Below are 13,330 nucleotides of genomic sequence, written 5' to 3'. Positions count from 1 at the left end.
ACTTCTGGAAGAGCACAGTCACCTCATAGGTACCTGAGGTCTAGCCCCTGTGTGGCTCCTAGTGTGCACACTTCACCAGCTTTCCCCATACCTGCTCTAGACCCCTGATGGGAGCAATGGGCAGCAGTATGCACTGAGTGGAGATGACATAGGGTATCAGGCACCCATTCAGGCAGGAGTCAGGACTGCACATGCATCTGAACTTTAAGCCCCATGCAGACTTCATTGTCCCATTGAACCTATAGAAACACTGTAGAAAGACAAATTCAGAGGGCTGGAGAACTGGCTTAGCAGTTAAGAGCACTGACTGCTCTTGCAGAGGACACAGGTTCAACTCCCAGCACCCACATGGTAGCTAAAAACCATCTGTAACTCCAGTTCCAGGGAATCCAACACACTCTTCAGACATCTACAGGCATTGCACAACACTGGTGCACTTACATACATGTAGGCAATACACTCATACACATGAAATAATAATAAATAAAATTTTTAAAAATCTTTAGAAAAACACAAATTCAAAGACAAAATTACTAAGATTTTCAAGTCACTGTTGAAGTCAGAAAGTGGGGTCCTGTGTGACTACACTGGTTACCTACCCTGGGGCTAGAACTCAGAAAATTCAGAGGGAATTTCATACTGAAAAACCCAAGAGTAGATAGCAGAGCATCTCAAATGGCATCTTACTCTTAATTGTTGCTCAAAAGTATTTCAAGGTCAGAAATTTGAAAGATCAAAACTATTGAAAACAAGCCGGGCACGGTGGCACACGCCTTTAGTCCCAGCACTTGGGAGGCAGAGGCAGGTGGATCTCTGTGAGTTCAAGGCCACCCTGGTCTACATAGTGAGTTCAGGTCAGCTGGGACTACAGGGAGACCCTGTCTCAAAAAGAAAAAAAAAAAAAAAAAAAATATTGAAAACAAGTCGAAGTACAGAGAGCCATTGCAAAATTCACACCGAAATCAAACAGTCTAGATACAAACAGTCCAGATTAGTCTAATCCAAAGAGTCTAGAATTTTTTACTAGGGGCCATGTTGTACATTATAGAATTTTTAGCATGAACATGAAGTAGCTGCTTAACTGTCTCTGTTGCTATGCATTAGTGGTTGTGTGCAGATAGCTGAAGCAACAGAGCCCAGATTCAAAGCCAGGAATCTGGCTTCCAAGCCTGTTTTAACCATGGCTCCTTACTACTTACGATCCTACCCAAAACTGTCTATTGGATAATAGTTCCTGTCTCTTTGTATCTTTACCCGTTAGATGCTAGTAGTATGTTCCTTCCCTCCTCTCACAACAACCAAAAAATGTCTCTCTAGATATTGTCAAGCATCCCCCGAGGGTAGTAGGAAGCAAAACTGCTTCCAGTTGAAAACCATTGCTATAAAATTTAGCTCTTTTTATGGGGTACTTTGTTTCTGTTTGATGAGCAAAAACATTACAGGTTATATTCCATACATAAAAAGTCAAATTCTGTGGGGCTGGAGAGATGGCTCAGCAGTTAAGAGCACTGGCTGTTCTTGCAGAGGACCTTTGATTCCTAGCACCCACATGGCATCTAACAATCGTCCATAATTTCAGTTCCATGGGAATTCAACGCCCTCTTCTGACCTCCATGGGTACTGCATGACACAGTGTGCACTTACATACATGCAGGCAATACACTCATACACATAAAATAAAAATAATAAATAAAATACATTCTATGGGGCTGGCAAGATGGCTCAGCAGATAAAGGAACTTGTTAGGTAAAACTGGTGATCTGAGTTTGATCCTCAGAACCCAAGTAGAGCGAAGAAAGCCAGTTTCACAAAGTTGTCCCTGACATGAGTATGGAAAAGTTGTCTTCCTCAGGAGGACATGGGGCATCTTTGAGAAAAGCCTCTTGGAGGCATTTGCACACATATCATCCCTCAGCATCATCACCAACGCTGGGAGGAAGTGGCTGTGCCCATAGGCAGAAAATAATACCCCAAAATTCTTCTTGTTTGGCTGTGCATTGATGTTGGTTTGTTTTTCCACAGATCAATTTGGGTGAGTTTTGTTTGAGCTGATATTGAAATGGAAGTGGGCACCATCTGGGCAGGTGAGGATCCGAAGCCAGAAGGAAAAAAGGAGGTCAGCAACTTGGATTTGACCAAAGGAGCATTAGTGAGCTTTCTCCTACCCTCTTATACTTATTACAGCTTTCTCCTTGGTGATTGGTTTTGGAATTGAGAAGGTCGATAGAGTTGAATCTGACAGCTGCAGTTGACACCACCCCCCCCTAAATCCTACTGACCAGCTAGCTCTCTCTGTGCCTGACCCCCACTTCTGCAGACATTCCTACTAACTAGACACACCTTTGACCTTCTTCACAGCCTTGCCCTCTGGTGACAGGCAGTGTTGGGGACAAGGGCACAGTTCCTTTGACTTCAGTGGGACAACTCTGGGGTTGTGGGCTCACATGCTCCTTGGTTTATAATAGGGCCACATCCTTACAAACCCATAAGCTAAAAGGTTGAAATGCATTAAGTTTACCTAACCTACCAAACAGCTTACCTTATGATACCTTACTTTACACATGCTCTTTTTTTTTTTTTTTTTTTTTTTTTTTTTTTTGTCTTTTTGAGGCAGTGTCTCCCTGTAGCCCCAGCTGTCCTGGAACTCACTATGTAGACCAGACTGGCCTTGAACTCACAGAGATCTGCCTGCCTCTGCCTCCCAAGTGCTTGGATTAAAGGCATGTGCCACCACCCTTGGCATTAAACATGCTCTTTTTAAAAATATTTCTATCATGGTGATTTTATGTGTATGAGTATATTGCCTGCATGTATGTACATACACCTGTGTCATGCAATGTTCATGGAAGTCAGAAGAGGGCGTTGGATCCCCTGGAACTGGAGTCATAGATGGTTGTTAGCTGCCATGTGGGTGCTTGGAATCAAACCCAGGTCCTCTGCTCTTAACTGCTGAGCCATCTCTCCAGTCCTAAGTATACTCTTAATATGTATAGTCATGTACAGTCAGGAAGTATCAGCCAGCACAAAACCTATTTTATAAGAACATGTTGGATATTTCATGTGATTTATTGAATACTTTACTAAGAATGGAACGCAGGCTGCAAAGTATACTTTCATATTACCTTAAAATTGAAAAGTCATGAAGTCAAGTCATTGATACATTGGGAACTATGTATACTCAAAGTTCCCAGGGGTCAAAGTGAGCTGGAGCTTTGAGTGAACCCACCCCCTTGCCTGCCATCTTTCCTTTCCATCTTGCTTCCTCCACTTCCTGATTCATCTTTCCCTGGAGCACTTCCTGAATGAATCATTTACACTAAAAGCCTGGGCTCACAGTGACTTAGAGGGAATATATAGACATAAGACATTTCTTTTTACCTAGAAGTCCATGAGACCAGTATATGATTATTCTTTTGGAACTGGACCTCAAAACCGAGCCAAGAAGATGTGGCTTAATGTCAGGTTGTTAATATGACCTCAGGATTTTAAACCATCTCCCCATTTTTCAGGCACTCACTATTCAGCGTCAGGGCCAAAGAAGGGGTAATTTCCGGCTCCGAAAGGGTTGCCCAGAGGAGGATTCTGGGGTCACACTGAAGAGCTTAATTACCTGGAGTATGGTCTGAAACTCATGCTGAGAGAAGAAAATCGGGCTTCAAGCAGGGACCAGAGGGGCACAAAGGGTGGGAGCTGAGGACAGCCTCATACTTGAGCCAGACTGAGAAGACTGGGGTATGGTCAGCAGACCTACAAACCCAGGTTCACATTGCAAGGTCAATGTTCTTTCTCATAGACCTATTGCTTACTCTCCTGTGTGGTCTTATGTGATTGTGAGCACTCTTGTCTGATTTCCCCTACAAAGTTAAATTCAAGTATCTGAGAACACAGATCAGGAGTTCCTTATAGTCCCTGACTCAGGCTCCCAGGATGCATTGCAGTGATGGATGCCTGGCTTAGCATGTTCTTCTTGTCTCCATGTTTTTGAGGTATGGACACAGGGCTGCAGTTAGTGCCTCACAGATGCTGTCTACACACATTACCAAGTGGACAGTCCAGTCAAAGTGGCATAGTGGACAGATGCTCTCTCTCTGGCATGGAAGCCTTGAGCAGAAACAATTTCTCTTCCAAGGAATCTGTAACTTCCCCTCACTAAACAGGTCCTGTTTATCCCTCAGGAAATTCTGGGATGTAGAATTGCAGCTCAGGATGAGGGAAAGAAGACAGGCTGTTGCTCTCCCATGCAATGTCTGGTACACAGTGGCTGCTGTAGAAAGCTCATCTGACTGAATAAGCACATCCAAGGGATAAATGTCACACACGGAATGGTGCAGGGAAGAAAAGGGGCTCACAATGAGCTGGACTTTAGGCTGAGACTCAGCTCCTTGTCCCCATATGACAGGCAGGCTCTCAACCACACCCCTGGGTCCACCTCATCACCATCAAACACACACAGCCATTCCTGGTGGGAAAGAAAATACAGTGGGAATTAATATCTAATAGTCTTTTGTAAGACAATGAAACAGTGTGGACCATGAGGTAATGGTCTAGAAGTCAGACTCATGGTTTTCAACTTGACTGCTCGTGGACAAACAGGCAAGAGGCTTAAGTAACCGATACACAATCATGAAAGGCAATGCAGATAGTTAAACACCTACTTCAAGTGAGTGTCCAGTAAGAGACTGGCACGAAATGGGTAAGGTCTTATGATGGCTAATCTTGGATGCTAACTTGACTGGGTCTGGAATCAAGAGACAAGTTGCTGGACACACTTGTGAGGCATTTTCTTGATCAGGTTAACTGAAGTGGGAAAATGTACCCTAATCATGGGCAGCACTTTCCAGATAAAAGGACATCCCAGGGAAAAGCTTTCTTTTTCTGTTTACTTGCCTTGGCATCTTACCAGCAAGGTCATCTACCCTATTACTGCCATTACCTTTTTCTGTTTACTTGCCTTGGCATCTTACCAGCAAGGTCATCTACCCTATTGCTGCTACTACTGTATTCTTCCACTGACATCGGAACCCAGCTTCTTTGGGTTTCCGGTGTGGACTGAAGACAAGTGAAGTGGCTCTCCAGGAATCTTCCAGGTCTCCAGCACCAGACTGGGACTGCTGGAGAACTCAGATCCATGGACTAAGCAGCTGCTGAGTTCTCAGCTTTCCAGTATAAGGACAGTCACTGTTGGACTCCCCAGACCATATTGTGTGAGCCAATCTAATAAATCCCCTTTGATATCTATTCATTTTATTAGATCTTTTTAATATGTATTCATTCTATCAGCTCTGTCTCCTAAGAGAATCCTGACTAATATTGAATCCATGATGTTGAGTGAATAGATGAATGGACAAATGAAAGGATGGCCTGAATGGGTAGGGATGAAGAGCTTGCAGGCTATATGTCATAGAATCTCTGGTCCAACAAATGGTTGGCAGCTATAACTCACCCTAGGGACGGGTAAATGCTATTTATTGTCCACGTCACCATCCATTTTCTCTACATGTGTGGTGTAAGTGCAGAGGAGGTGGAGAAGGCAGCAGACTTCATGCATAATCACACAACAATGACACTTCAGGGAAATTTGCTTCCCCTGTCCCTGTTTAAGCCATCTCCTGCAAACATGTGCCCTTTCAAGCCTGAAAAATGCACTGAGCTTCCACCTGAGCAGTTGCCATGTCAAGAAAGCCATCAAGGAGACAAGACGATCGGTAAATGTCAACATTTGAAGCCTGTGGAGTCAATATGACAACCCCAGGCAAATGCAGCCAGCAAGTTTGATCCCTGGCAGACCTAGGAGAAGGGCTTATAGGCTGGGGCCTTGAAGTCCAGGGTGGGGATGATAGCTCAGGCTTTGACCCAAGTGGCCACTAAAAGCATTGAATAAAGTCATCCTGAAGAAAAGCCATGTGGGGGTGAACATCACATGGCAGAAATGTTCTCATGTGGATGAGGGATTAGGCTAATTTTTCAGCAGCTCTACTGAAGCAGCTTTTATAGCAAGGTCACTTTGGACTCAAAGTAACTATTAAACTAATGACAGTTTTTAAGGGCTTATTGGGTACCAGGCACTGAGCTGGGTGTTATACAAACATGACCTAATTTTAAAGAGCCCAGAAGAGACACACAATTATCAGACAAGGCAGCAGGGACTAAGAGGCTAGTTCATGTGCTCAAGATAGGAAATAGAGATGGCATTGGGATTCAGGTTGGCGTCAAAGCTGCCTGACCCATGTTCAAGGCTGCTGCCCACCATTGCACATTTGTTCAATTCACAGAGATGCCTCAGCTGTCTTCACAGGAAGAATAATGATGTATTTTCCATGAAAAAATCTTTGCTTTAACCAAATGATACGGTGGGATTGTGTATTCCCCAGAGGGACATACTTTCTGCCTTTCTCTTTTTATTTTCAGTGCTGGGACTCAAACCCAGGACCTCTCCATGACAGATAAGAGTTCTGTCACTGAACTATGTCCCTAGCCGTCCTTTTTTGCATAGATCCCCCATATAAATTAACTGTCCCTCTGGCTACATTACTTCTGTGCTTCTGACAGAAAAAATTCCAGGAGCTGAAGAGATGGCTCAGTGGTTAAGAGCACTGGCTGCTCTTGCAGAGGACCCGGGTTCCCAGCACCGATGTGGTGGCTAACAACTGTCCTAACTCCTAGTTCCAGGGGATCCGACACTTTCTTTTGACCTCTGGGGGTACTGCACTTACATACATACAGGCAGTACACTCATACACATAAAGTAAAAATAACACAATAATAAATAATAAAATAAAAAAGGAAAGAATTCCAACAATGGAGTAGAAGACAACACTAGAACGATGCAGTGGAGGTGGAAGACCCACTTCTTATCCTTATGGACAGCCCTGAATCATCCTCTACTTTACATTCATCACTGGCTCCCTGTCTTTTCAAGGTCCTGCATGATGTGACTATTATTTCCCTTCACTTTTCTAGACCATCTAGGCCATCTTTGTATCTTTCTGCTTTGAAGACTGTATTTATAGTTTCTTCTTTGCTTTATTTCTTCCAGACACCCTCCCCAATGAACCTTACTGGTCTCTCGGGTCTGAGATCTAAACGTGTTCCTTCAGAGATACCTTTGCTCACTCACTGGTCCAGGTCAAATGCTCCACATATAGTTCAGGTCCAGGTGGGATTATAAAAAACAACAGGCATTTCAGTCTTGAGGTCTTTAATACAGGGGAATGGTTACACAGGCATTGTTGGCTTATACACCAAAGGACGTTGAGGTAACCTGGGCAAAGGCGCCAATCCTAGGACTAGGAAACAGAGGGATGTTTCCAGAACTGAAGAGTTTATAGCTCGTGCTGATAATCTGAAGAGGTAGTACAGGGCCAGTGCGGGGGATGGGAGCCATCTGCTGCTCCGGGCAGAGTGGGTGCTCAGTCATCTGAAAAGGGGGCACACCCAGCTGCAGTAAACTTGGCAAGAAGAAGAAAAAAAAAAAAACAGGAAATGGACTCTTTCTCCTCTCCTGCCTTCCAGGCTCTTTTTCATGCCTCCTATTAGCAGAACCTAACAAACTGACAGCTGCCGCCTAGAGATGGGGTTTTCAGAGTCCCGGCCCCAGCATCCAAGAGCAGAGAGTAGAACAGATGTGGGCTGCCCTCCATAGCTCACACTTCTGGTGCAGAATGTTAATCACGACCATAATTAAATTTTTATGATTATTTAGTATTTGTCTCCTACCATCAGGCTTGTCTATGACATAGCTTCCCAGGAGAGCTGTGAATGTAACCCAACACATTTGTAGAGAGCAATGTCATATGGCAACATCAAAAGTTTGAATATTCCTGAGCCTGAGCTGTAAATTCACTTATGGAAAAGCCACATTGACTTGTTTCACAGCTGTCGTCCCCACACAGCAAACATATCTGGAATATGAGTAGTGCTCAGTAGTTGTTCACTGAAATGGGTTCATGAGAGATCATGGCCAGGGTCAAATTTTCCAGAAGTAGAATGAGTCCTGGGATTCTTTTCTTTAAAAAAAAAAAAAAGATTTTTTAAAAATTTTGTATGAGTGTTTGCCTGCATGTATGTATGTGTACCATGTAAATACCTGATGCCCCTGGAGACCAGAAGAGGGCATCCAATCACCTGAAACAGGAGTTACAGACGGTTGTGAGCCACCATGTAGGTACTGGGAGTCGAACCTGGGTCCTCTGTAAGAGCAGCAAGTGCTTTTAACCACTGAGCCATCTCTCTAGACCCAAAAGAGATTTTATACATTTTTATTTATGGCTCTGTCTCTGTATATTTGGTGTGTGTGTGTGTGTGTGTGTGTGTGTGTGTGTGTGTGTGTGCTATACATGTTTGGGTGCCCATGGACACCAAGGGCTTTGGATCCCCTGGAGCTGGAGTTATAGGCAGTTGTGAGCTACCTGACATGGGTGCTGGGATCTGGACTTGGGTCCTCTGGAAGAGCAAGAAGCACTCTTACCCATTAAGCCATCTCTCCCACCTCAAGTACTGGGGTTCTTATGTAAGTGATTTACTGAGGAAGGACTTTCAGAAAAAAAGGGAGGCAATACTGGCTGCTGGTGATGGGTACAAAGATGGTTCAGTGGGTACAGTCCTTGCCATGCAACCATTAAGAACTTAGTTCAGATCCCTGGCATCCATATGAAAGCCAGGTGTGGTACATCTATAACCCTAGAACTAGGGAGTGTGAGGACAGGAGGATCCCAGGGGCATGCTGGTCATCCAGTCTGGTCAAAATGGTGCACTCTAGGTTCAGTGAAAGAACCTGTCTCTGAAAGTAAAGTGGAGAACAATAGAGGAAAACACCAGATGTTAACCTCTGGCTACCATGTGCACCCATGTGCATACATGCAGGAACATGCATATACCCCCTCACGCGCACACACACACACATGCACATGAGGCAGTACTATCTAGCAAGTGATGAGCTAAAGACAAGTGGTCAGAGACTGGCCTTGGCCTCCTTACAGGGCCCTGGACCAGGAACTATGCCCCAGGCTCAGGAGCCTCTGTCAGGCACTTGCTACAATGGAGGCCCCTCCAGGATAAAGGGGTGCACACAACCTTCCTGGAAAGACGTTTCCCAAAGACTGAGGGAAATTCTCCATAGAAGCGTCAGCCAACACTCACGGAGTGGGGCATGGTACACCCACCTGCACAGGGGTTCAGGGTGAGCCACAAATATATCCTCGGTGAATGGCTGTGTGCATTGTGTAGGGAACTGCACCAGAGGCTTTGCGGTCTCTTCCTGTCAGAGAAATCTGCAATCTTAGGATTCTTCTTCCACATGCCTTCAAGAAGGAGCAGATTCCTTTTATCAAACATGACAGAAGCTAAAATGTTAATTGCTTGCATCTCTGGGCAGCCTGGGCCTTGGCATCTCTTCTGGAGCCCGGAGCAGCTGCCAGCATGGCCTCAGCACACCAGGGCCCCCCCAAACGGCAGATTCCATCCCCACATGCCCTCCTCTGTGGAAGAAAGACAGTCCCCTCACTCCTTCCCAGCTGCCCCGCAGGTGCCCACTCAGTGGTGGCCTGGCAGCCTCCACCAAAGAATGTCACTCTGGCCTGAGGCCCGGCCTCAGACAAAAGCCCTTTTGGAGCTAAGCCTACATCCTCTGGCTGACAGGACCCTCCCCCATCACCAACAAGGGAGGGCAGCTAAATTCATCTCTCTCCAACTGATGCTTCCCACAGAGGAAGGCCACCTCCCTACTCAGGAAGCAAAACGTGTCTGAGCCCTAGCTGGCTGCCTTTGGCTCCTAGACAAACAGCTGACTGTCCTCACACAGAACAGGGAAGGAAGATGAGACACCATTGCCCCAGACTAGGGCAGAGAGGTCTCCAGACACACGTGTACACAGGGAGCTGGGAGGAGGGGAGCCCAACATCAAGAACAAAGGACAAAGCCTGAGTCCCAAGCAAACCTTCACACCCAACCCTGCCCCTGAGTTTGGAGTCACGGTAACTTGAGTTTGAATTCCTGCTCTGCTATATGCAGCAGTGTGCCACTAAGCTGGTCTTTCTCTGAACCTAGGTCTTCACCACTTTTCTATGAGAACAATGCCATGTAAGTATCTATTTTGAAGATTAAAAGAGATAATATTGAAATGGGGAGAAAGAGGGTCCGCTAGATGGTTCTTAGTCTCATTCATAAAAGAATGTAAGAATGGACCCAAATGGAAGCTTTTACAATTTTATTAGAATCTTGAAGAAAAATCCTCAAGGCAGGCGAGCTGGTAGTCTTGGCAGCTGCCTTGAGGAGGGGAATAGTGGGAAGAAGGAAAGAAAGCCATGGAGCCATCTAGGTTTAGAGCCCTGCACGGAGGTGAGACATGGGGCTGACTCACAGCCACATGGCTGGGAGAGGGAAGCTTTAGAGAAAAAGTGAAGAACTACAAGATGCTGGGGGCAGCCCAAAGCCTTAAAGAAAGCTTGTTTAGTAAGAAAGGCATGAAGAAGAAAAGGAGAAATTATGCTTTCCTGAAGAGATCAGGAAAGCGGACAGACTTATGAAGACATACATGGCTGTAGCTGGTCTGGAAGTTCTGCAGAGACCTGAGCTAGTTCCAGGCAGGAAATATTCACTACTTCATTGATGCACCAGGTATTCCACCCATCTATTTAGCATAACTTAAGGCGAACCTGCCTTCCTAGGAGTGGTTCTATCACCAGGTAATTGACCAGTGAGACTTGAAAAGTGGGTCCTCCAACAGATAAACTAGACATATTTATAGTATGGACTAGTTCAATTTATGAGGCTTATTGATACTCTAACAATATGAGGTCTCAGTGCAATGCTGGGTGATTTCTCCACAAGCCAGCCTTCTAATTCACACTTTATTCCTTCACACAGATGAAGTCTTCAGCTATTTAAACTTCTAATTTTAAATGAGTAGGTTTAGTAAAGCCTCTCAGTTTTGGTTCCGTAGAAAACATTGCTAAGACTTCTGCTTGTTAGAACTTCCCAATTGGTGCATAAAAGACCTCATCCAAGGTTGACCCTAAAACCAGCATCTCCCGTAAACATGGCCTTGCTGTTCTAGATGCTAACAATTACTGTAGTTCTTTGTTAGGTATCTTTTGGCTGATTGTCAGCTCCTGAGGAAGTGTCTGTCTTGAAGCCAATTTGAATTGATTTTGCAAGTGAAATTTCAAGGGAGAATGGATCAGGTGTCTCTGAGAGCTGCAGTCTGGTGGATTCTCTGTCATCAGCTCACAAGAGCCCTAATTCATGTTTGGATGGTGAATGACTGATTTTTCACATTTGGTATTTCATTCCATCTTCACAATGACATTCTAAGATTGATATTGCTCTAACCACCTTGCAATTATCCCATTTCACAGATGAGAAAAACAATGAGATATCCACACACCTGCTGGTCTGGCAGGAAGACCTAAGCTTTTCTTTAGGAAGCAATGCTAACAATTTAGTGAGCATCTATTATGTTCCAAGTATACTGTGCTGAGTACTGATAATACATATATCAATTATGGCATAGTGGACACCTCAGTGTTGAGGTAGGCAGGTGTATACCATGGAGTGTGACTGGCCTTAGAATATATACACCTACACTCTGGTCACTGCTCTCTTCTTGCTCCAGTTCTCTCTTTAGCACTCTCCCAACAGACTTTCATTCAACTGGACTTCCTTCTCCCTCCCTCCCCAACCAAAATGAAAACCAAAACAAACCGCAGGTTGCCAAGGTCAAGGGGCAATCTTAATTCCCACCGAACTCAAATTCGCAAAAGCAAGTGAACAGCACTTGGCTATTCTTTTCCTCTAACATCATCTTCTTGGGTTTTCATAACATCTGAGATTCTGAGTTGTTCATTCCCAGGATGCCAAGCTCCTTCTTGGTCTCCTTTGCTGAGACTCTGCCGCTGTTTTGATCAGTGTGTGAACAGTGAAGAACTAGGCCTGACCTCATCCTGACATGCCCTCTCTCTAGCTTCTACTCTGAGCCTGTAGCTACAAGTACCCCTCCAATGTTGATAAATCTCAGATACAGATCTCCAGCCCCAGCCCTTCGCCTGTGCTCCTTCGAGTGGCTTGCTGGTGTTTCCACTAGGATGCCTAGCAGTCATTGGAAAGTTTTTCATAAAGCTTACTTTTCATAAAACTCTTGATTTCTCTCCCCTACACTGTTCTAGACCTTCCCCTACCCCAGTACCATCCCTGTCCCAGTGACTAAGCTCATGAAATCCATCCTTGATTCTTCTCTTTCCTCAGAAGGTACAACCTATCAGAATATGTCAAGTCATGCCTCAAATCCACTCATTGTCCTATGTCTGCTGGTACCACCTTGGTCCAACCATTGCTCTCCAAGACCAGTGAAATAGCTCTGAGCACATGCCTCTGCTCTGAGCCCCCCACCCCCAACTCAAGGAACAACATCATCATTTTTTAAAAGATGTAAGTTTGTTCACGTCCTTTGATTAAACCCTTCCACTAACTTCTCATATCTTTTGTGGTGAAATCCAAGCTCCTTAGCAGGCTTTTTGTGTCCTCCCCCATCTCTTCCTCTCAGCTCTCATCATCTACAGACCTCCCCGAGGCTCCCTCAGTACTCTCCTGTCAAGCTGCCCTGGGGCCTTTGCACTTGCTCCTCCCTCTGTGTCAAGCAATCTCCCTCATATCTTTGCAGGATTGGATTTTTCCACTCTTTCAGATCTGAACTCAAAAATCATATCCTCAGCACTGTCTTCCCCTTGTCGATGCTTACTTCCTCTCCTCTGATGGGCTCATTACCACCTAGAATGGTGCCATTTGTCTCTGTCATCCCCACTAGAATGTGAGCCTTGTGCATGTGAAGAAGCAGATCTCACACTCAAAGCTTGGTGCCCAGGTGTATTAGTTACTTTTCTTGTTCTTGTGAGCAAATACCTGACAGAAGTAACTCAAGGCAGATGTCTATTTGGGTTCATGGTTCCAGGATACAGTTCCACACAGCAGAGAAGGCATGGTGGCTGGAGCTGCTGAGTCCATGGTGGTGGGAGCTGGTAGCATGGCTTGTTCACTTCCTGGTAGATCAAAAAGCAAAGGGCTCAGCAGAAATAGAGTTGTGCTATAACCCTTAAAGGTCCACCTCCAGTGACCCAGCTCTGTCAACCTTTCTTCTGGCCCAGTGCTTCCACAACTTCCCCAAATGACCATCAGCTGGGGACTAAATTTTTTTAAATATTTTATTTATTATTTTTATTTTATGTGTATGAGCATATTGCCTGCATGTGTGTAAGTGCACCTGGGTTGTGCAATGCCTGCAGAGGTCAGAAGAGGGTGTTGGATCCCCTGGAACTGGAGTTATAGACTGTTGTTAGCC

Source organism: Nannospalax galili, unplaced genomic scaffold (assembly GCF_000622305.1).
Source record: "Nannospalax galili isolate Female #2095 unplaced genomic scaffold, S.galili_v1.0 scaffold380, whole genome shotgun sequence".
NCBI lineage: Eukaryota > Metazoa > Chordata > Mammalia > Rodentia > Spalacidae > Nannospalax > Nannospalax galili.
Note: the sequence above shows the minus strand (reverse complement) of the source record.